At 45.1% G+C, this 23,938-nt stretch overlaps 1 pseudogene; it reads right to left on the minus strand.

The window, feature by feature from the left end:
- Window positions 1-86: 86 nt before the first annotated feature.
- Window positions 87-371, minus strand: LOC100675401 (leydig cell tumor 10 kDa protein homolog; annotated as a pseudogene).
- Between the last annotated feature and the right edge of the window lie 23,567 nt (window positions 372-23,938).

Here is a 23,938-nt window from a genome sequence, read left to right on the forward strand (position 1 = left end):
TTTCTCCTCTCCACAGTAGAGCTCAGGGTGCCACCTGCATAGATCTGAGCCTTGCCTGCAGTGCTGACCTCCACTGGGCAGTGTCTTTAGGAGGGCGTCTTAGCAGAGGCTGGCCCCTTCTCCTTCCCTGGAGTCTTCATCAGTGCAAGCTTCTTGGGCACACTGGTGCTGGCCTTCATCACCACGTCACGTTCAAGCTTCTTCTGGGTCCCAACCTCCAGGTCCTTCTTGAGCTTTCGCTGCTGCACCACGCACGCCTTCTTGGGGGTGATAACATGGCCACCCTTCCTCGGGCCCTGACTCTGCTCTGAAGCTGCTGCCTTGCTCTTCCCCAGCTTCTTTGCCTAGAATTTGTATTGCCTCTGCGCCATGGCCATGGGTGTGCAGAAAAAGCCTCCCTTGTCTGTTATGGTTGATTTTGCCTTAAAGTCTATTTTATCTGAGATTAGTATTGCCACTCTCACGATTTTTTGGTATACTGTTTGCTTGTTATATTTTTTCCTTTCTTTTATTTTTAATATATTTATGTCTTTGTGTCAAAGGTATGTCTCTTGTAGACAGTATATTGATGAATCATGTTTTTTTTATCCATTCTGCCACTCTCCATCCCTTTACAGGTGCACTTAAGCCATTTATATTCATTGTGATTATCGATAGGTATGAGTTTATTGCTGTCATATTGTTGTGTTTTTTTTTTTGTGTGTGTGTGGTACTGACATTTTCTTACTTCCTGTACTGAGTTCCTTTTGTTTGTGGATTTTGTTTTCTTTTGTTATTATAAATCTTCTGTTTACTGAGTCTTCATGTTTTTCTTTTTTATTCTGATGAGTAGATTTGTTACCTTGAAATTTACCCTTATCTTCCCAAGTTTGAACCACTTTTTTGTTACTTGATATCACCTTGTCTTCCTCTCCATTTAAAAGTTCTATATCTATACCATTTATTCCTCTTTTTTTTATTGTTTTGAAATTGTCATCATTTACAGATTGACATCTCTGTTTCAAGTCTTTTAGCTTTGTTTTATTATTGAGAATTCTTTACCTAGGTTGATATCTGACTGATGTTGTCCTGTGTCCCAGATTCCAGTTGTTGTCTGATGTTGTTTGTTCTCTAACTGAAGGACTCCTTTTAATATTACTTGTAAATTTGGTTTTCACAAATTCTCTTAATTTCTGTTTATTCGGAAATGTCCTAATTTCACCATCATATTTGAGAGAGAGTTTTGGAGGCTATATTATTCTTGGTTGGCAGCTTTTTTCTTTCAAAGTTTCACATGTGTCAGCCCATTGCCTTCTTGCCTTCATAGTTTCTGCTGAGTAAGTCTTCTTATCTCCCCCTTTTAAGTAACTTTTCATTTCCTCAAGCTGCTGCCAGGATTCTATCTTTGTCTTTGCTTCTGGCTAGCATGATTATGATATGTCTTGGTGACTTTCTTTTGTGGTCTATCTCCTATGGAGTTTGTTGAGTTTCTTGGATGCTCAGCTTTTTGTCTTTCATGATATTTGGGGAGTTTTCTGCCAGCAAATCTTCAACAATCTTTTCTGTGTTTTCCTTTCTCTCCCCTTGTTCTGGAACTCATATCATGTGAAGATTTTTGCTCTTGATTGTGTCCCACATGGTTTCGTAGATTTTCTTCATTCTTTTCTTTGATTTTTCCTAAAAAAAAAAAAAAAAAGGCATCCATGGGTTTGTCTTCAATCTTGCTGATTCTGTCTTTCATCATTTCAAATTTGCTCCTAAGACCCTCTATTGAGTTGCCCATCTCTGAAATTTTGTTATTTATCTTTTCTCTTTCTAGTTGCTGTTTTTATATGATTTCTAATTGTTTGTTTATTTTGACATTTTGTATTTTTTTTTCCAGAATTCTATTGCTTTGTCTGTGTTTTCCTTGATTTTGGCTATGTTTCCACTGGTTTTGTCTGTGTTTTCCATGATTAGTCTGTGTTTTCCTGGATCTTTTTCCTACTCTCTTGGAGACCCCCCAAATATTAGTATTTTGAATTCCATATCAGGTAGCTCCATTGCCTTTTCTTCTATGAAAAGGCAATCGAATTCTTTATTTCAGTTACTTGCTGGAACTGTCTTGTCCTCCTTTTTTAATGTTTTGATATTGTCTGTTGTCTCCGAGACATTAAGGTGTTGTTTTCTTTATTTATTGATTGTATGTTCATTTGTTTTGATTTGATATGTCAGGGCAGGCAGGCCAGGTATGCTTTGCTTCTTGCTCATCTGTGGGCATGATAGTTTCGCTACCTTGTGTGGGTGGCCAGAGCAGCAGCAGGCAGGGTGAGCCCACTTTGCTGTACTCTGGCTTGACAAGGTGGCTGGGGGTGAACTGGGTGGGCACTGCCCGCCTCTAGATGTTGGTCCAGCAGTGTGGGAGCATTCACAGCCCCTTGCCTGATGGTGGGGGTGTCAGATGGGGGTGGTACAGGCTCGCTTCCCACCATTCAGCAGCTGGTTGAGTGGCGGGAGGGGAGGGGTGGTACAGGCCTGGTGCAGCAGCAGCCCTGGGCACTGGAGACACTGTAGCCATGGTTTCTCTGGTCACTGGCTGCTGTGTCGCCTGTTGGGAGCTTCATGAAGTTGCCTTCCTGTACTCCCTGCCCAGGGTCCTTGCTGCCTGGGGTCTAAGATAATGACACCATGCCGTGTTAGTTAGCAGGGGACCGCCATTCCATATCTCTCCTCGTTCTCTGTTTTTCGTCAGTTTCTTCTTTCATTTGGTGTTTGATCTAGTTTCTTATCCCTTCATTTACATCTGTCTACGGTGCCATGTTGACTCCACCCTTGCCTGTTGGATTCTGAGCAGAGCCAGAAACGTGGTGTTTCACTCAAAGATGGTGAATGACCGGACCGCTTTGAATGTGTGTCACTCTCCACAGTTCTGCCAATGATCCAATCTCACACATCAGGCTTCTGAAAGGACTCATTGTGCTTCTTCCAAGTTTCCAATTCCAGGGCTTTAACCCATAATTTTTCCTGTTCCAGTTACTGCTCCAGGTCACCCAACTTGTAAAAATTCTCTTCTGTTCCAGTTTCACTTAAGTGGCCATGACTGAACCAGTTTGAAGCACTGCTCTCAACAGCCTGTCCAGAGCAAAGTGATGACATCAGTGAGCATCCTGACAAAATTAGATTGCCAGTGCTTTTGTGGGGAAGCAAACCTATTTAACAATAATTATTTCACGAATGGCCAATTAGCCATATGACCAATCTGGCCAATGACCAATTTGCAAACTGTTTTTTAAATCTTAATTTAGCTGCATCGATTTTGCCTTTTTTTGCCATTTGAGACTGAGTTGCTCACAGGTGTTGAGTTTTGGAGAGGGGTACGATTTGTACCCATTTCCCCCCAGAAGCAGAGAGGCATATTCCCCTGTTTCGACAGAGGTCTGCCACGTCAGTCACTACCAGCCCAGAGGAGCCAAAGCCCTTTTGTCTCTCATTCCTATTGGGCTGTGAGAGCTTGAACTGGCTGCCAAGTGTATATAGAGCCATGAGCTGGCAAAGAAACTAACTGCAGGTATGAAGGACAGAAATTAGAGGGAAGTAGACCTGTCAGAAGACCTGGGGCAGATGGTGTCTCTTTCTGAACTAGATCTGGGCAAGAGCCAGGTGACAGTTTCCACTTCCTGAGACTTAAAAGAAGTGATTCTTTAATTTCACAATTTTATACATGAGTAGAGATTCTCTATTGAGAATCAAAATAATACTTATAAGATGGGTGGGTGGGTAGGAGTATCTCAAAACACAGAATCCAAATACAAAGAGATAGAAAAATCAGGGAGAGAAAGAGAGAGAGAGGTGGATGAGAACTCCAGGAGACCAAATGAACACTTCGATGGTGGGACAGTGTGGGGTAATTATTGAATGCTGTTTTAATGTAGTAGTAGAAGAAGAATATAGGATACTTTGTGCATGTAAGGAGTCCTCGGGTGGTGCAAACAGTTAACATGCTCAGCTGCTAACCAAAAGTTTGGGGATTTGAGTTCATCCAGAGGCACCTCAAAGAAAGGCTTGGCGATCTACCTCTGAAAAATCAGCCACTGAAAACCCTATGGAACACAGTATACTCTGACACACATGGGGTCGCCATGAGTCAAAGTCAATTTGGCAACTGTTCTTGTTTGTCTTTAACACATGTAAAGCTTAGGACAGTAATCATGAATACAGTGAAAAACAAAGTAGAATTTCCAAAATAATGAGGGGGGCAGGTAGAAATAAATAGTTACTTGAAAAAGTCAGATAAATTAAGGAAAGAAAAAAGAAAACAACAAAGTAAATAGCAACCATAACATAAGAAAGAAGAAATTATATTAAGAGAGTCATTACTTCTGTGAAAGTGAGTTGACTGAATCCCATCACTGAAAGTCAGATACTCAAGATGGAGTTACGAAACAAAGCTTGGCTCTATGTTGTCTGCAAGAATCTTACCTATAATAGTGATTAAGAAAGGTAAAAAATAAAGGCATACATAAAAGATACATGGAACGTTTCCCAGCCCTTACAACAACCACAACAAGAAGGAAGGGCAAATAGTAATATCAAAGTGGTATTGAAGATGAAGGGCATTAAATGATATAAAGATAATGATAAAATGAAAGTAGAATGAATAATAGTAATAACTCACTGCCATCAAGTTGATCCTGACTCACGGCAACCCTACAGGACAGAGTAGAACTGTCCCATAGGGTTTCCGAGGCTGTAAATCTTTACAGAAGTGGACTGCCATGTCTTTCTCCCACGGAGCATCCGGTGGGTTCAAACCACCAACCTTTCAGTTAGTAGCAAAGCACCTAACTTCTGCGCCACCAGGGCTTCTTGGATAATAGTAGGAAGCACCATGTATTATTCCATGAGCACAGTGCTAAGGACTTTACAGAACGATGACATATAATCTTCACCAAAGACCCATGAGTAGATAAAATCATTATCCTCATTACACAGATGTAAACCAAGGCCTCAAAACTGGTAAGTGCTGAGAAGGACTCTTACCCTTAGAACCCATGCTCTGAACTAGCATGTTCTCCTTGCTCCTTATTTCACCAGACACTCTTCCTAGGCCGAGGTTCTGAATGGAGTTTTACATATTAGTTTCTTAGGGCTGCTGTAATAAATTACCACAACCTGGGTGGCTTAAAACAATAGTAATGTATTCTGTTACAATTCAGGAAGCCAGAAGTTCAAAATCAGGGTGTTAGGGAGACTGGTTTCTTCTGGAGGCCCTGATGGAGGATCTGCCTTTCTCCTAGCTTCTAGCGACTCTCGTCATCTTTAGTATTCCTTGGCTTCAATCTCTAATTCCGTCTTCAAGTGCCTTCTCCCCGGTGTGTCTCTGTGGGTTCACATAACCTTCTCATAAGGACACCAGTCATTGCCTTAGGGCCTACCCTAATCCACCATGATCTAATTTTAACTAATCACATCTACAAAAGCTCTATTTCCAAATAAGGTCTCATCCTGTAGTTTGCATGAACGTGAATTTGGGAGGGACACTATTTGATCAAGAAAGCAAAGATATCACTTTGATGACTAAGGTGTACTTGGCCCAAGCCGTGGTATTTTCAATAGCCTCATACGTACATGAAAGCTGGACAATGAAAAAGGAAGACCGGAGGAGAACTGACACATTTGAATGAATTATGAACAAATCCGTCTTGAAGGAAGCAGAGTCAGAATGCTCCTTAGAAGCAAGCATGGTGAGACTTTGTCTTCCTTATTTTGGACATGTCATCAGAAGACACCAGTTGCTAGAAACGGACATCATGTTTTGTAAAGCGGAGCATCAGGGAAAACCACTAGGAGATGTATCAACGTGGTGACTACTACAATGAGCTCAAATATACCAACGACTGTGAGGATGGCGAGGGACCCACAACGTTTCCTTCTGTTACTCATAAGGCCTCCATGAGTCGGAGCCGACTCAACAGCAATCAACAACAAGCTTTCAGCAAAGTACAGGAGACCATCCCATCTTTACATCATGTGGCCTTTGGGGGATATAACACATTTTTACATTTTTAACAATTGTTAAAATATAACAAATTGATCTCCTTTCAGTGGAACGATTCCATCTCATTAATCACGGCCACCCCACTGCTTGCATCCTGTACTCTTGTGACAGTCTCTTTGAAACTCGCTCAGACCCTGCCTCCTCCACCTTCAAAAAGACACATTAAAAGGATTCAGCCCCGTGTCCATCCAACCTTGACAGCAAGAATCAATGATTTTTTCCCATGTGGGACTCACGAATGCCTCTAGCCCCCTCATGATTTCCACGCATCGAAAACGCCTCCAAGGGAGGGGAGGTTCACCGCGATAAAATGAATCAGGTTCATGTGAGTTGGCATCAAGACAATTATAAAGTAATTCAATTAATTAAAAGGAAAACTTAATTGAGGTGGAAGGGATTTTTCAGCAGTCCTTCAATAGCTCGGCTTAGCCGAGATGATATATTAGACTAGACTTCTGCTTCTGGTACAGAAATGTGAAGCTGAAATAAACTCAGCAGTTTCTATTTTCAATGGGCAATTCAGACTTTGGATTTCCACCTGTCTAATACTTGTCAATGCGTTAGACGGACTGTTCCAAACAAGCAAGAGCCATTACTACAGAAGCTGGCGGAGGCTCTACCACACCTGCTTAGAGCAGATCTGAAAAACACCAACAAAAGTAAATAGTATTTAATGTGTCTAATTGACATCCAATTATCTTTATACGGAATTACTAGTCAAATCTAAGAGGTTTTAAATACCTGATATTGATAAGGAAATCATTATCGCTGAGCGTTTACTTACCACGTACGCCAATTTCAGTTAACTATATGACAGTAAGATTTATTCCCTACGTCAGCCCACTTCCAACAATGAATTGATAGCTAATTAACATAGGTCATCTCGTTAAAGTCCTATCTGGGACTGGAGGGCCCCCACCAGCTGTATTTCTAGAAGCCCCCTGGGCTTTCTTGTGTCCTTTGGGGGGCATCTCATGGTGGAGGTGAACGATGAATTACAGTGGTTCCCAATCTCGGCTGCATATTAGATCATCACCTGGGGAGATTTTAAAAATCCATATGCCCAGGCCGGGTCCCCCACAACAATTAAATCAGAATCTCTGGGAGTGGGACCCAGGGCTCAGCGTTACTTTCAATTACCAGGATGATTCCATCGTATCTCCAGGTTGAGAGCCAGGGGCGGATCAGACTTGAGATTTGAACTGGAGGTGGCTCCCCTGCAGTAACTGGCTTGTGGGCAGGTGAGTTCTGGGCACAGGTGGTGCAAAGGTCTGTCTCCTGTCCCATAAAGGCTGGATGGTCAGCCCTGAGCCCTGGCCTGGCTCAGCCCCTGTGCACTTGACCGCGTTCCTTACGATGGAGCTCTGCCCAGTCCTCCCCAAGCCCACTGTCTCCACTCAGCATCTTGTGACCATCTTTCAGCGGGTGCCCTTGAAGGAAGACTCACTCTTCTCCCAGCCTGCTGAACCTACCTGAGGTTGGTCTTCGGCTTTACCTCATACACCCCTCTTTTCCTCTCCCAGCCCACCCAACTCTCCTGTCTTCTTCCTTGTTCTCCTACTTTCACATCTATGAGTGTGCAACTCATTCATCACCCAGGCGGCAGTGCCCAAGTCTGTCCTCCTCTGGGAAGCCCCATAGCATGGAGCTGGGCACGTTGGCCTGGGAAGGGAGTCAGCGCCACAGGGGCAGGGACCACAACAGCTTATATATATATTTTTTTATGCAGTGCCCAGCAGAGTGGAGACTTCATAAATATTGTTAAATGAGCATTTGAAAAGCAAAGCTTTGAATAATTAAATCAGGGTCTATGTGTAGATAAAAGTCCCTGGGCGGTGCCAACGGTCTGCACTCGTTGGCAAAGGTTGGCGGTTTGAACCCGCCCAGCGGCCCGCAGAAGGAAAGCCTGGCGATCTGCTTCTGTAGAGATTACAGCCAAGAAAACCTTATGGAGTAGTTCCACTCTGTACCATATGGGGTCGCCATGAGTCAGAGTCGATTCCACAGCAATGGGTTTAGTTATTTTTTTGGCAGATGACAGTGGGTCCACATTTGACCTCGCGTAGGCTGTAAAGGCGAAAGGAGTTGCATCGTTTTGCTGGAAAACTAGTAGGAGTTCATTTTGCTATTTAGTGTGGCAAAATTCTCCCAGAGGAGCAGTGCAGATTGACAGATCCAGTGACGGGTGGGTGAATACGGGAATGTTCTCGTGTACACCGTATGCGGTTTGGAAGTGAATGCAGAGTGCACACAGGGGGTGTGTGTGCATGTGTGAGCCTGCACGTGGACACGTGCGTTAACCAGGATTCGTGGACACGTGCGTGCAGGTCTGAGTACATCCACACGTGTCTGTATTGTCTTTTGGGGGAGGCTCTGTAAGGGGCCATTACAAATACTACTTCTGCAGACAAAAGAGAGAACCTACTGCATGACTCCATTTATTAAAATTCTAGAAAATGCACCCTAATCTACAGTGACATAAAGCAGATCAGTGGATGCATGGGGGCAGAGGATGGCAAAGGACAGGAAAGAAGGATGAGAAAGAGGCACGTGGAAGCTTCTGGGGGTGATGGACGGGTCCATTATCTTGCCTGTGGGGACGATTCTATGGGTGTGTACACATGTCAAAGCTGATCCAATTGTATACTTTAAATGTGTGCAGGCTATTCTATGTCAACTATAGCTCAATAAAACTGTAAAAAAAAAAAAAAACTAAAGAAAGTGGCAAATTTTTTTTTTTTTTTAAAGCAAGGCTTCTAAAGTCAGCCTGGGTTCCAATCCTGGCGTCCCTGCTTCTTAGTTGGAATGACCTTGGGCAAGTTACTGAAGAGCTCTGTGCCTCAGTTTCTTCATCTGCAAAATGGGAACTATAATGTTATTTATTGTTCTGCTGACCCCTCATAGTTGTTTTGTGAACTGATAAGATAATCAGTGAGATAATAATGTGCTGAGTGGTTATGACCGTGCCTGGCACATTTTTATTGCTGAGTAAATGGCACCTATCACTCTTAATCCTATCCTTATCACTATTATTGGACGTGTCTGGGCATGCGTATACATGTCTGTGTGCACATCTGTGCATGCCAGTGTCTGTCGGTGCCTGCAGACATGCGGGGGTGTGGATGTGTGTGTCTGTGAGGGTGTGAGGGGGTTGTGGATCGTGCTGGGAGTGTGTGTATGTGTGTGTGCTGATTTCAGGCATGGACCCTCCTCCCCACCAGCCATTACAGCCCTCTCCCCTGCCTCCACCAGACCTGGTGGGTATTGACCTTTTTTTAACAGTTACTAAACTGCTACATTGACTGACTCATTCAGTCTTTTATCATATCCAATAATGCAGTGCATTTTGGAAATCCCATTGCCTCGGCTCCTTCATGGCTTCTGCAAATCAAATTTATTTTACCGTTGAAAATGTCAGAAGGATTCTGCCAAAGGAAACCGGGAGCTTTCTGGGGTGGCAGGACCCTGAAGCTGGCTCTTGGCCTGCAGTGAAGGCGGGTAAAGCTCCCCCTTGGATTCAATTTCTGCGAATTCCCTGAAGCTGGTAGGGAGTTAGCACATCACCCGTGAGAACAGAGGCCTCAGACCTCTCTGGAGTGGGCTCACCCAGGAGGAGGGAGTAGGCGGAGGCCTTTGGGTCTGCGTGCATGATCAGCCAGACTTCCCTGGGCCCTGTCTGAGCTGCCCTGTGCTGGGGAGGGGATGTACGAGGATCCTGGAAATCCTTGATGTGGGGTGGGGAGGGGGTGTGGATCACAGATGAGAGAGACAGAGGAGAGATCGGTGCTGCCCCCATAGCTCCCGGCTGTGCACACACCAAGCAATGGTTTCAGGTGGTGGGCTTTGGGATCTGGCTGCTCCGGGCTTGAGTTCCGGTGCTGCCACTTGGCACCTGTGCAACCTCAGTTAGGCTGCTTAACTTCTCTGAGAGTCTTATCTGTAAAATAGGATGAGTTGCCCCCCACTCCTGCCTGCTTCCAGGTTCTCAGTAATATACGTCGAGTCTGAATTTGAATCTATTCCTAGTCAGGGAATTAGGGCATCTTTATAGAAAGATCACAGCTGTACAAGGTCAAAAGCCTCAGGTGCTAGGAGTGTTAGTTTCCCAGGTTTTCAGAGGTGGGAGGCATCTCTGTCAGGAGGATAAAGCTCAAAAACCTTCATAGAGAATCCTCTGTGTGCCAGTGTCTGTCCTGGTCCTTGAGAAAGCAAACACAAATGGGGCCGAGTCTTTGACTTCCAGAACTCACCACTTTTAGGAACACGGGTATGACAGGACTCCAGGTGCTGTGTTAAAGGGACGAGCCAAGTGGGACAGAGCATGAGGCAGAGACATCTGGATTCTGGGAAAAGAGATCTTCTGAGAGGGCTTCCTGGAGGGGTTGGGTGGCGACGAGTCCTAGTGAATGAATGGCAGCTGTATACAGCAGTTAGGGATAGAAGCAGGAGTGCAGATGGCCATGGGAAGGTAGGCGGGGAACAAGGAAGAGGAGGCTGAAAGGACAGGCAGAGCCAGATCACAATGGTCCTGGTGTCAGACGGAAATGTGGGATTTGTCCTGGAGGAATACTTTAAGTGTTTCAAGCAGGGTGAGTCAAAGGTCCCTAAGACCATCCCTTAGATGATTTGCTAGGATCCTCAGGACTCAGTGTATAGTCTGTCTTAGGCTGGGTTCTCTAGAGGAGCAAAACCAGTGAGGCATATATGTGTGTGTACACATACATAAAAACATATATATACACATACATTTTCATATATATACATACATTTATATATATGTGTGTGCATATATATATAAATGTATATGTACAGAGATGTATTTCAATGAAATGGCTTATGCAGTTGTAGAGGTTGGCAAGTCCCAAATCTGTGGGTCAAGTATCAGGCTGGAGGCTTCTCCTGACTCACGTGGTTGCAGGGTCTGATGAACCCAAAATAGACAAGTCAGATGGTAGGCTGCTGGTTCATGGGACTGCGGGCAAATCCTAAAATTTGCAGGTCAGACAGCAGGCTGTTGGCTCAAGTCCCAAGAACTGGAGGTCAGAGGATGACGAGTCGGATGTGGGACTGAGAAAGAATGAGCTTTGCCAGGACATCCATATATATTGGGTGAAGGCCACACTCCCAAAGAAACTCGCCTTTCAACTGATTGACTGGTCACATCAGACCGCAAAATGGAGGATGATTACATAATATCTGCCAGACCACTGAGAATCGTGGCCTAGCCAAGCTGACACATAACCGTAACCATCACATAGTCACATTCATGGCTCAGAGTCATTGCTCACATTTATTACAGTGAAAGGATATGAAGCAAAATAAGCAAAAGGAAAAGGCATGTGGTGTGAGGTCCAGACGACACCAGGTGCAAGCTTCCAGATCCCTCTCCTGGTAGAATCACACGGGATGTTCTTAATCCCCCAGCAATGAGCTGTGACAACACATGTGAAAAGTGGTTACCAGGGAAGCTCCTGAGAGACTCGGTGCTCAGGGTTTAACTTAGGACAGGTCACCTGGGCACTCCCTACCCAGCACGTACTGAGACTCCAGATTCCGGGAAGGAAGCAGGCGGTTTGCACAAATCACGTGGTTTGCACACACAGATTAGGCCCAGTGAGCCACTCTTATCAGAAGTGTATTGCCAGGCCTTTCTTCCGGGGCACCTCTGTGTGAACTCAGACCTCCAACCTCTCAGTTGGCAGTTGAGCGTTGTTAACCAGGGAGCTGGGGATTATACAGTATAAACATGGCTGCCCCATGAGATGGTACAAAAGGGAATGAACTCATGGGATTTTGGAATCACTTACTCTGACTCTGTGATGTGTCCTCATGGTCTCCATGATTGAGTACCACCCTAAGCACCCTGAAGAAATCAGGCAATTTACTGAAAATGGGGGACAGCTAGGGCTTTGTGACATTTCAGTTCTCCTGGGAAGAAGCCAATTTCCAATTGCATTCCTATGAGTCTAGGAGAATAGGGATGTCCCAATGGGATTCAGTGTGTGTGTGTGTGTGTGTCCATGTATCCCCCAAGTGTGTGTATGTGTGTGAGTGTATGTATGCGTGTGAGTTTGTGTATGCGTGTGAGTGTGAGTACTGAGTTTGTGTATGAGTGTGTGTGTGTGTAAAATCAGAGAGCCCTCTAGAAGTGTATCTTTAGCTTGATCTTTTTTTGGCCAAAAGTCAGATTTACGTTATTGTTTTCGGTTCATAATTTCACTTCTTTTGGGTGAGGAGACATTATACTCAATATCTCTTTGGCAGTTTCACCTCTCCCATGTCCATGTCAATACCCTCCAGCTGAAGACCACCAGACACACATGTGTAACTTGACCACATCAGGTTTATTCGCTTGTCACAACAAAGGAGAAAGCCCACAGTGGGGAATCGTGACGCATCTCAGTGAGAGGCATTAGAAAGGAATTAGAGGATTTGGGCTTGTTTTGAGTGATTTGGGGAACAACGAAGTCCAGCTTTGCTCTGGATTGGATGCTGTCAGAGAGAGAGGGTAACTCTGTGATTTTGGTATCTTAATTCTTTTCTGTAAGGTGAGAAGAGCAGAGAGAGGCTAAAGGTGTGACTGATAAAGAAGCACCAGCCATATATTTACAACAACAAGAAAAAATAAAAAGAGTGCCTGCTGAGGCTGCTTATGTACAACCGAGCACCTCGCAGGATTTGGTTCCTTGGTTTAAAGGTTTAGGGTTATGGTTTCATGGGACATCCCAGTTAATTGGCCTAAAAATGTGTTTAGTACTTCAGTTCTACCTTCTTGTTCATTGAGTAGTGACTAGGGTCTTAAAAGCTTGCAAGTAGCCATCCAAGGCACAACAATTTGTCTCTATTCACCTGGAGCAATAGAGGAAGAAGGAGAGCCAGGAATAGGAGGAAGGTATGGAATGTGTGGCTAATGGCGTCTGTGAACAACTGCCTCCTTTGTCATGAGACCAGAAGAACTGGATGGTGCCCGGCTACCATTACTGAACATTTTGATCAAAGATTCCATAGAAGAATCCTGATCAAAAAAAGGAAAACGCAGAACAAAATTTCAAATTTTCATGGACTCCAGGCTTTCTGGAGCCATGGAGGCTGGATGAACCCCTGAAACTATTGCCCTGAGAAAATCTTTAAACTCTAAACCAAAAATACCCTCTGAAGTCTTAAAAACAAACAGTAGTTTAGCTTAAGTAGTAAAAAACATCTGCCTTGAGCATTATGCTGTTTTAAGAACTGTCTACATGGGATCAAGTTGACAACAGCAACTAGAAAGATTAGATAGGAACTTTGGGGGGCAGTGAGTTTATGTTAATGGAGGAGGAACAAACTCTGAAAAGGAGGGTGAGAATGGTTGCACAACTTGAAGAATATAATCACTGTCACTAAATGGTACATGTAGAAACTGTTGAATTGGTGTGTGTGTTTTGCTGTGTATATCCTCAACAACAACAACAAAATAAAATTTAGAAAAAAAGCAGCAGCAGTAGCAGTCACTCAGGTTAGTCAGCATTGGGGCTATTTAGTCACGTGCGTGTTTTGGATAACGTTCATGTTTCGGATTGGTCTTGCTTTTGTCTTGATCCATCACAGTCGTGGGGTCTCCTTGTCTGGTGTTGATGTCCTGTGAAATTGTTTATGACCCCTTGGGTGTCAAGTCACTGGAAAACAGGAAAAGGAAAATAAAGAAACAAAGGGAAAACTAAGAAAGTAGAAAACAAGGCAGCTGAAATCGGTGTGAGTAGAATCTCACTGAGGTGGATGGATTGACACAGTAGTCAAAACAATGGACTCAAGCATACCAGCGCTCACGAAGACAGCACATGGCCGGGCAACGTTTCGTTCTGTTATACATAATGTCGTCACGAGTCGGGGCTAACTCAAGGAAAACTAACAGCAACAACAAAGACAACAATATCATAAATGACAATAAGTGCAAAAATATTAAACCTACCAATTAAAAGAGATTCCTATATGTGACTTAAAAAAAAAAATAGCCACTTGCTATTTAAGAGCAAAATAGCTAAAAGTAAAAGACATGAAATTGTTAAAAAATAAAGAGATAAAACACAATAGTCCTGCAAAAGAAATACTAAAATCAGGGAAAAAAATTAATTTAACATGAAAGATATTAAAAAGGTCAGTGATAAGCATTTCATTGTGTCAATCTCACACACATAGGCCTGAAATACATAAAGCAAAAGCTGAAATAATTAGAGGGGAAAGCTGACAAACCTACGAATCTGCAGACAAAAGAAGCTGATAGATTAAGAGTCGCGTAAGGTCATGCAGGCATGCAAGTGTAAATTGAACTCAACAAATACAAAAATACATCGGGAACGCTTATAAAAACAGGCTCTGTATTAGACCACAAAGGAAGTCTCGATAAATTCCAAAGAATCTTCGTTACCGACAGGCTCGCCAGCCAGAGTACAGTAAAATTAGTAACCACCAACAAAAAGATGGTTTAAGTAGATGGTTGGACACTAAAAGACAAGCTTCTAAATTATTCCTGGGTTAAAAAAGAAAATCATAACAAATTAACAAGGGTTTTCAACGGAAAATCATGAAAGCACTACGGACCCACGCTTGTGTGGCCTGGTTTAACGGGCTCTTCAGAGGGGTGATTTATAGTCCTGAATGCCTTCATTAGGAATTCACAACAGCTGTGCCTACCGCCCCACAAGCCAATCAATCAGCTCAAGAATCTAGAAAAAGAAGAATAGAAACTAGAAAGAGGGAAATAATAAAGGTAAGGATAGAAATGAGTAAACGATAGAAGAAATGATAGCCCATCAACACAAAGACAAGACATCGACAAAACTAAAATAAGTTCCTTGGAAAGGCCAACGCTTTATTGACAAATCTCAATAAGACTGATCCAGAAAGAGAGAGAGAAGGCATTCCTCAGCCATATACAGAATACAGAGAGAAAACGGCCCCAGTTAGACTAGGGATTTTTTTTTTTTAACCGTAGAAGAATACCATGAAGCAGCATGTGCTCATCTACCTGAATTTCTGGAGAGTGCTCCCCCAGGACAGGGCACGGAAGCCTGGGACAGAACGCAATCTCCAGGGAGATGTGTTGATTTGCAGAACTGTATTTAAATCCTAGAGAAGAACAGCACTTCATTGTTTTAAGACTCCTTTCACTCAATTTTTGGGAATAAAACGCAACCAAGTGGTATTTGTTTTGGTGTGATGCATTGAGCCAGGGGAGTTTGATCAGAGAAGGTGAGGTGGAAAATCAGAGCGCGAAGCATTTACCAGGGTCTGAAGCAAAGAAAGGAACCCACTGCTAAGGGAGCAGCAATCACCTAGGGAAAGAGATGAGTCTAGGGACTGATGGGGAGTTCTTAGCAGTGTAACTTTGAGCAAGAGTCCCTGGGTGGTGCAAACAACCAGTTAGGCTGGCAACCAAAAGATTAGAGGTTCCAGTCCACCCAGGAGCACCTCAGAAGATAGGCCTGGCAACCTCCTTCTGAAAAATCAGACATTAAAAACCCTATAGAGCACAGTTCTACCCTGACACACCCGGGGTTGCCATGAGTCAGAGCTGACTTGATGGCAAGTGGTAAGTTTGAGGAAGTCCCTTAAATGAGCTAAGGCCAAGTATCCTCACTTCCGAACTGAGGATGGTCATAGCACCTACCTCATGGAACTGTGACAATGAAATACGATGAAGAATGCAGAGCTTTTGGTTCAGGGAGTCAGCGAGCAGTAAATGGAAGTGGTGGTGATGAGCGATGACAGCTGTTATTGGTGGTGGTAGGGAGGCACAGGATGTGTGGGAATGGAAAGAGGAATGTTTGAAGACAAAAAGGAAGAGCAGGTTCAGGCCAGATTGTGAAGGATCACAGATGCCACCCCAAAGGGGTAAACTTCGTTCCATACGTGCCACGGAGTCATCAAAGGCTTTGGAGTTAGGATCTGTGAGTAAAATAGGGCACAGCCTAGTGAAAGGGAGATGTGTGTGAGGGTCATCTATGAAGGGAGAAAGATCCCCAGGAAAGAAAACACTTTGTGGGTCTCGATCTGCCGATATGCCATAAGACTTGTTGTTGTCAGCTGCCATGGACTTGGCCCCTGACCAATGGCGACCCCATACACAACGGGATAGGACTATTGTGATCCACAGGGCTTTCACTGGCTGACTTTTCGGAAGGAGATCACCAGGCCTTTCTTCCTAGTCCATCTGCCTGGAAGTTCTGCTGAAACCTGCTCGACATCATAGCAACACGCAAGCCTCCCACAGACAGATGGGTGGTGGCTGCTCGTGAGTTGCATTGGCCAGGAATCGAACCCAAGTCTCTCACATGGAAAGCAAGAATTCCCCAACGAACCAGCACCGCACCCAAACCAGTCGCCATGCAGTCAGCCCTGGCTCATGGCTACCCTATGGGTGTCAGAGTAAAACTTTGCTCCATACGGTTTGCAGTGGCTGATTTTTTTGGGGAAGTAGATCAGCAGGCCTTCCTTCCAAGGCTCCTCTGGGTAAACTCAAACCTCCGACCTTTCAGTTAGCAGCCAAGCACGTTCACTGTTTGCACCATCCAGGGATTCCACCATGGATCTTGGTGCCACTAAAATCCCTGCTTTTTGATATTTTCATCCCTTTTCGATTTTCCCTGCTTTATTCTGTAGCATTGGAGCTCTCTCTCTCTCTCTCTCTGGGTGTGTGTGTAAGTCACTAAAAATAGAAGAGAAGCTTTATGCACATTCACTGTGTGGCCACGTTTATTAGGCTCCATCTATTCTTTAAACAAGAGCGCGGCGGAAGACTGTTAATCAAACATGGCTAATTAGGAAAACTCTGGCCCTGCCTGACTAGAAGGCCAGGATGGGAGCATATCTGGTGTTCTCCAGCCACGTGCGTTGTGGAATTGGCTGGCCTCGCTGCTGAAAAAAGCTTCAAAGGGTGCAGCCGCTGCATTTAATTTCCCTATCACTCTGTATCCTGAACACATTGGCAACCTCAGAGGACGCAAAGAGCTCCAGTCCTGATGATTCTTAATAAAATGTGCTACAGAAAGTCAATAGCCTGTCAACTGTGACCTGCTGGCTTCCTTCTGTTAAAATAACTTTTTTTTTTTTTTTTAAAGCTAATTTGTAGAAAAATATAGAGTCTGGTTGATGAGTTAGTGTTGCTATGCCAACTGACCCACATCTTTATTCCACATCCCACACCCCACTGGCCTCCACGTTTACACCTGGAGCCTCTCCCATGTGGATACCCTCTTCCTTTCCCTGTGCCTCCATCGGGTTTGCCAAGATAGAGGCTGAATTAATTTCTTGGACAAACATTCATGCGGCACTTACTGTGGTCCAGGTCCAATGGTGGGCACGAGTAATCCATCAATGCGGTACGTGGTCTAATTGGGGAATACGCAATGGGCAGCAGGGGTCCTGGACAGGCAGAACTTTCTAGACTGTCCAATAGAACCAGAGAAGACTTCCCTGAAAAGGTAGCATTTGAACTGAGTCTTGAAGAATTGTTGTTAGTTGTGTCAAGTTCGCTTTGACTCATGGTGACCCCAGGTATAACAGAATAAAACATCGCCCAATCCTATGCCATCTTCATGTTGGTTGGTATGTCCATTATTGCAGGCATTGTGCCAGTCAATGTCATTGAGGGTTTTCTTCATCTTTACTGGCCCTCCATTTTACCAAATACAATGTCCTTCTCCAGTGATCCGTCCTCCATGATGATACATCCAAAGTAAGCAAGTTGAAGTCTCAGACAATATTCTGTGATCCACAGTGTTTTTCATTGCCAGGCCTTTCTTCCTAGTCTATCTTAGTCTGGAAACATAGTTTTCCAGATGAGTGTGATGGGGAGACTATTCCAAGCAGAAGGGACCACATGATCCAAGATAGAGGTACAAGGCACCCTGGTGTGATTGGCTAACTTCAAGGAGGCCCCTGGGCTAGAAAAGCCACCTTGCTCAGCAGGGAGTCTACACGGGAAGCCCCCCAGCCTGTAAAGACACCAGCGCCACCAGCTGGGAGGATTTCCTGACAGAACTTGCTGAAAGGAAGCACCATTCTCACTGCCATCTTCAGTATCCTTGTCATTGCCACCATCACCACTATCTCCATTATGATCACTGTTGTTGTTAGCTGCCATCAAGTCAGCTCTGACTTATGGTGGCTTTATGTGCCACCGAAAGAAACGTTACCTGGTCCTGCATCATCATCACAATTGCCAGCATGTTTGAGTCTTTCATTGCAGCTTCCGTGCCAGGCCATCTCACCAAGGGTCTCCCTCACCCTCGTGGGGCCTCTACTTCACCAAATATGATGTCCTCTGCTGAAGATTGGTTCCTTCTCATGACATGTCCAAAGCAAATGCACTGGAGAATGTTCTGTTGTGATCCATAGGGCTTTCACTGGCTCATTTTCAGAAGCAGATCACTAGGCCTTTCTTCCTAGCCTGTCAGTCCGGAAGCTCTGCTGAAACCTGTCCACCGGGGACGACCCCTCCGGTATTTGCAATACTGGCAGCATAGTTTCCAGCATCATAGCAACACCCAAGCCACCGCATTATGACAAATTGACACACGGGTGGTAGATGATGATTGAAGGAGGAACCACTTCCTCCCTTCCCCTACATTTCTGCCAAGGTTCATAAAAAATAAAAGCGGGAATTTCAGGAGGTGTGGGCACATCGTTTCTGCTCTCGTCTCCACTCACTCCTCTGCCAGGGAGAAGTCTTATCTGGTTGTAAGATTAGGTTAGAGGACTGAGCGTGGGGTGGCTCAGTTTTTCTGGACCACTTTCTTTCTTGACCAGCCTGACCTTTCTTCCGCCCCTCTATGTGATAAGCTCACCTGGGCAGTCATGAACGGGTGTATTTAATTTAGGTAGAAACTGGTTTTGTTCACAAATTTCAAGTAGCAATCTCCAATCAAGTTTTACCAGGAAAAAAAAAATGTTTTGTTCCCTGTCTGTTTTGTGTATATATTTATTAATTGCTTCATTACTTATTGTCATAATAACAGTGCATAAAATTATCACGAAGCCTCAGTGGCCTACAGCCATAGGTATTTATTGTTCACGTGTCTGCGGTCAGCTGCAGCGGGCAGGTGGCTCTGTTGATCTTGGCTGGGCTCGTTCATGTATCTGGCAGTTGGTGGGCCAATGGCTGATCTAGAACGGCCTTGACTGGGGCAACTATCATGACTTGGCTCTCCTTCATGTGACTCTCATCTCCCACAGGCTAGCCCAGGCATGTTCTCACAGTGATGGCGGAGGTGCAAGAGAGAAAACAGAATCTCGTAAGGTCTCCTGAAGCTTAGATCAGGCCCATTATCACTCCCTCTGCATTCTCTTGATCCCAGCAAGTCATAAGACGCACACAGATTCAATGGGTGGGAAATAGACTCACCCTCTTTAGGGAGAGGATACAGGGCATGGATACAGGAGGGGTCAAGACCTGGGAGAATGGGCACGACTGTTAGAAATACACTTTCACCACATCATTAACTCCAGTATCATTCATACTGTCACTTCTGTGCTCACCTCCATTATGGAAACTTCTGTCCATGTGGCATTCATCTCACAACACCTAGTTCTTCTTCTATAACGGATGTGAGCATGTCTCGCAAACTCTGAAGTTAGAATCTAATGAGGGGATGAATTATATCCTTGAGGGAAGAAAGGAAGATGTCCCTTTCATTTCATACATGAGGAAACTGAAACCTAGAGAGGTCCACAGATTTGGCCAAGGTCACCCAGCTGGGCTGTAGCAAGGACCAGGCTCTTTTCCCCATCCTGTCATTGAGCTTCAGATATGTGCCTGTACCAGCATCTACAAAAGGGTTGGTGTGTCTTTTGCTTTCTCCCATCCACAAAGGCTTCCTTGTGCAAAGACTCTTCCAGGATTCGGGCTGCTGGGCTCCCTTGGATCTGGGAGGCTGCCTGCCTCACCCCTGAAGCTTAATTAAAATGAAGTGCTCTCCATGACAGGTCACGCTCCGTGGCAGTCGCTGTGCCAAGGACCCCGGCAGGGCCTCTGATGTTGAGAATTCTTCTCCAGCTTCTGCTCTGGCAGCAGCTTCCACAAGGAGCCTCATTATAATTCTTTTGGTAATTAAAACAACAGATGTTATAATTAAAAGGCTCCTCATTAAATCACAAATAACTGAAGCTTGAGGTGGGTCCTCACTGAACGGTGTCATCAAGTCACCTTTGGAGGAAATAAAAAGCATGTGAAAGGGAAGTCTCACCCCAGCTCAGAGCTGCAGAAGCCCGCTAGGTTGGGGGTGTTGTAGAGATGCTGACAGCCACTCTGAGAAAGCCCTCCAGGGATCCTTGGGCTTGAGTGGGAGAGTGGAGTTACCCCTGAGGGCTCCGTGGGGCTGAGATGGAAGAAACAGTCGAGCAGGCAGAAGCTGGTGAGATGCCTGCCTTGCTCCTTCTTTATTTGGGGATCGGGCACACTGGGGGGTCCCAAGACCAGTGGCATACTGAGATCTTGGCTCCATAGAGAAGGGAAATAGTACTCGGACTAGCGGCCAGGACATCCAGTTCTCATCCTGGCTGGGCTGTTTTCTCCCTTGCTGTCTCTGAGCAAACCCCTTCCCTTCTCTGAGTCACCGTTCCCTAGTCTGGGAACTGGACAGAATGACACCTAACTCTGAGCTGTGGGGGCATGAGGTGTTTGTCAGTCCTCTAGCTCAGGGTCTGGGGAGAGGGGAGGGACCTGAGAATGTGAACCACCTAGGCTGCTGTGACTTGTTTCTAGGAGGCACATCACCAAGGAGGTACTTGAGCACAGCTGAGGATGACGGCTGACTTCTGGCAAATGTCCACCTGGGGGTCTGTTGGAAGAGCTGTCTTAGGGAGGGATTTCTCAGGAGTGTGTGTGTGTGTGTGTGTGTGTGTGTGTGTGTGTGATGGGGGGAAACCAACCAGCTGAGGTCAAGTCACGTCCAACTCACGCTGCTGTTGAGTTGATTCTAACTCATGGTGACTGCATGTGTGTCAGAGTAGAACTGTGCTCCGTAGGGTTTTCAATGTCTCATTTTTTGGAAGTAGATCACCACGCCTTTCTTCTGAGGTGCCTCTGGGTGGGACTTGAACATCCAACCGTACAGTTAGCAGCCAAGCACATTAACTGTTTATACCACCCAGGAACTCCACGGCGGGGGGTGGGGGTCACTATTGCTGGATCAAACTGTCACAGAGAGGTAATGCCACTGACTTCATGTCTTCAGTCGTTCCTTCCTTCCCGCTGGCAGCATCACTCAGCTGGAGGGAACCATAAACAGTGGAATAACGGGTTTTTATTGAAAGAGCCTGACCTTGGTCCTTCACTGTGGTAGAGGAGAGGGTACTCTGCCAGTCATTCAAACTTCGTTTCCAGTCCCTCTTGCCTCTTCCTAGCCTTGTGTCCTTAGACAACTTTGGTTTGCTCTCTTAGCCTGTTTCCTCAGCAATAAACTGAGGGTGATATTGACCCTGCGCAAGTTGCCTTGAGCGTTACATGACACAATAGTGAAAGCCAATGCTCCAGGAATGCTCACTACTAGAACTTTACCCACATCAAGTCATTTAATCCTCACAACCTGTTGGGCGGGAACATTCTAGAACTTTACCCACCTCAATTCATTTAATCCTCACAACCTGATGGGGCAGAGGATATTATTATCTACATTTTATTGATAGTGAAATAAAGACAGGGAGTGATTAATTAACTTCCCAAGGCCACATAAGTAGTAAGTGTAGAAGTGGGATTCACTCCCTGGCACCTCCAGAGTCTGTGCTCTTAGTCTCTAGACTACAGGGCCACTCACATAGCAGTTGCTCAATAAATGGCAGTTCTTTTTCCTTCCTTCAGGATAATGAGCACTGTTTACCCATGTGATTGTCTGAATAATGCCCCTCCCCAAAGATACCTGCTTCCTAATCCCTGAAACCTGTGAAGGTTACCTTACATGGTAAAAGGGTCTTCGCAGGCGTGATTAAATTAAAGCTATTGTGATGGGAAGATTATCCATGATTATCTGGGGGGGGGTCCAATCCAATCACAAATAACCCCTTGCTGTCAAGATGATTTCAAGTCGTGGTGACCCCATGTGTTACAGAGTAGAACTGCTCCATAGGGTTTTCTTGACTATAATCTTTATGGAAGCAGATAACCAGGACTTTTCTTCTGTGATACTGCTGGGTGGATTCGAACAGCCAACCTTTAGGTAAGTAGTCGAGCACCAACTCTTTGCACCACCCAGGAATCCCAATGTAATCATAAGGGTCTTTATAAGACTGAGACAGAAGAATCGAGTTGCCATTGAGTTGACCCCAACTTGTGGGAACCCCATGTGTGTCAGAGTACAGCTGTACTCTGTAGGGTTTTCAATGGCTGACTTTTTGGAATTAGATCACCAGGCCTTTCTTCCAAGGCACCACCAGGTGGACTCAAACTGCCCACCTTTTGGTTAGCAGCTGAGCACTCAACCATTTGTGACACCCAGGGACTCCGGGAGGAATAGAGTGAGTAGTAAGAGATGAGACAATGGAAGCTTGAAGTTGGAGTGATGTGAGGAAAGGGCTGTGAGCCAAGGAATGCAGGCAGCCTCAAGAAGCTGAAAAAGGCAAGGCAGCGGATTCTCCCCTTGAGCCTCCAGAAGGAACGCAACTCTGCCGACAACTTGATTTTAGGGCTCCTGACCTCCAGAATGTAAGAGAATAAATTCACATTGTTTTCAGCCACTAAGTTTGTGGTAATTTGCTAGAACAGCCATAGGAAACTAATACAGTCCATGCCACTGATTACTGAGTTCAAAAAAGACAAGCCCCCCATAACATAGTTTACAAAGAAAATGTTCTACACTAAACTTTGGTGAGTAGCATCTGGGGTCTTAAAAGCCTGTGAGTGGCCATCTAGGATATTCCACTGGTCTCATTCTTTCCAGAGCAAGGAAGAATGAAGAAAACTAAAGATGCAAGGGAAAGATTAGCCCAAAGGACTCATGGACTACATCTACCACAGCCTCCACCAGATTGAGTCCAGTAACAGCGGCTACCACCACTGACGGCTCTGACAGAGATAACAGTAGAGGGTCCCGGACAGAGCTGGAGAGAAATGTAGAACAAAATTCTAACTCACAAAAAAAGACCAGACTTACTGATCTGACAGAGACCAGAGAAACCCCAGGAATATGGCCCCTGGACACCCTTTTAGCTCAGTAATGAAGTCACTCCTGAGGTTCGCCCTTCAGCCAAAGATTGGTCAGGCCCATAAAACATATTGAGACTATAGGGGCACAGCAGCCCAGGGCCAGGACTAGGAGGCAGGAGGGGGCAGGAAAGCTGGTAATAGGGAATCCAAGGTCAAGAAGGGAATGTGGCATGTCCTGTGGTTGTTAATCAACGTCATAAAACAGTATGTGTACTAACTGTTTAATGAGAAGCTAGTTTGTTCTGTAAACCTTCATCTAAACTACAATAAAAAAAAAAAAGAATAGAGTGTAATGAGAAAGAAAGAAAAAAAAAAAAGCCAGCCACTTCTTTCTCCACTCTTTGTTTGTATCCCTGTCCCTGCTGCACCCGTATCAGTGAGAATTCAGGTTGTTCACCCCAGCACCTCCCTGTTCAGACAAAGCTAGCTGTGGATGCCAGTGCCTAGGCACTGCAGCCTGACGCCATGATGGTGTGACTGCCACCACATGCGGGATCCCTGTCCTATCCGCCCAGACCTGTGGGTTGTGAGTAGACATCCTGTCAGGGCCTTGCTTCTTCCCAGAAAGCCTGAGAACCAAAGGTAACTTTCGTGGTCTCACCTGGATCACTTGCACATCCATTCGTTCATGGGCACTCACTTCCCCAGCCGCTCTCTGTGCCAGGCCTGGCACTGGGGGCTGAGGACGCAGCCCAGGGATGAAAGAGATGCATGATCTATCCTGGGAGCTTTTTTTCAAGGGGTGG

This window comes from Loxodonta africana, chromosome 18, assembly GCF_030014295.1.
Source record: "Loxodonta africana isolate mLoxAfr1 chromosome 18, mLoxAfr1.hap2, whole genome shotgun sequence".
Lineage (NCBI taxonomy): Eukaryota > Metazoa > Chordata > Mammalia > Proboscidea > Elephantidae > Loxodonta > Loxodonta africana.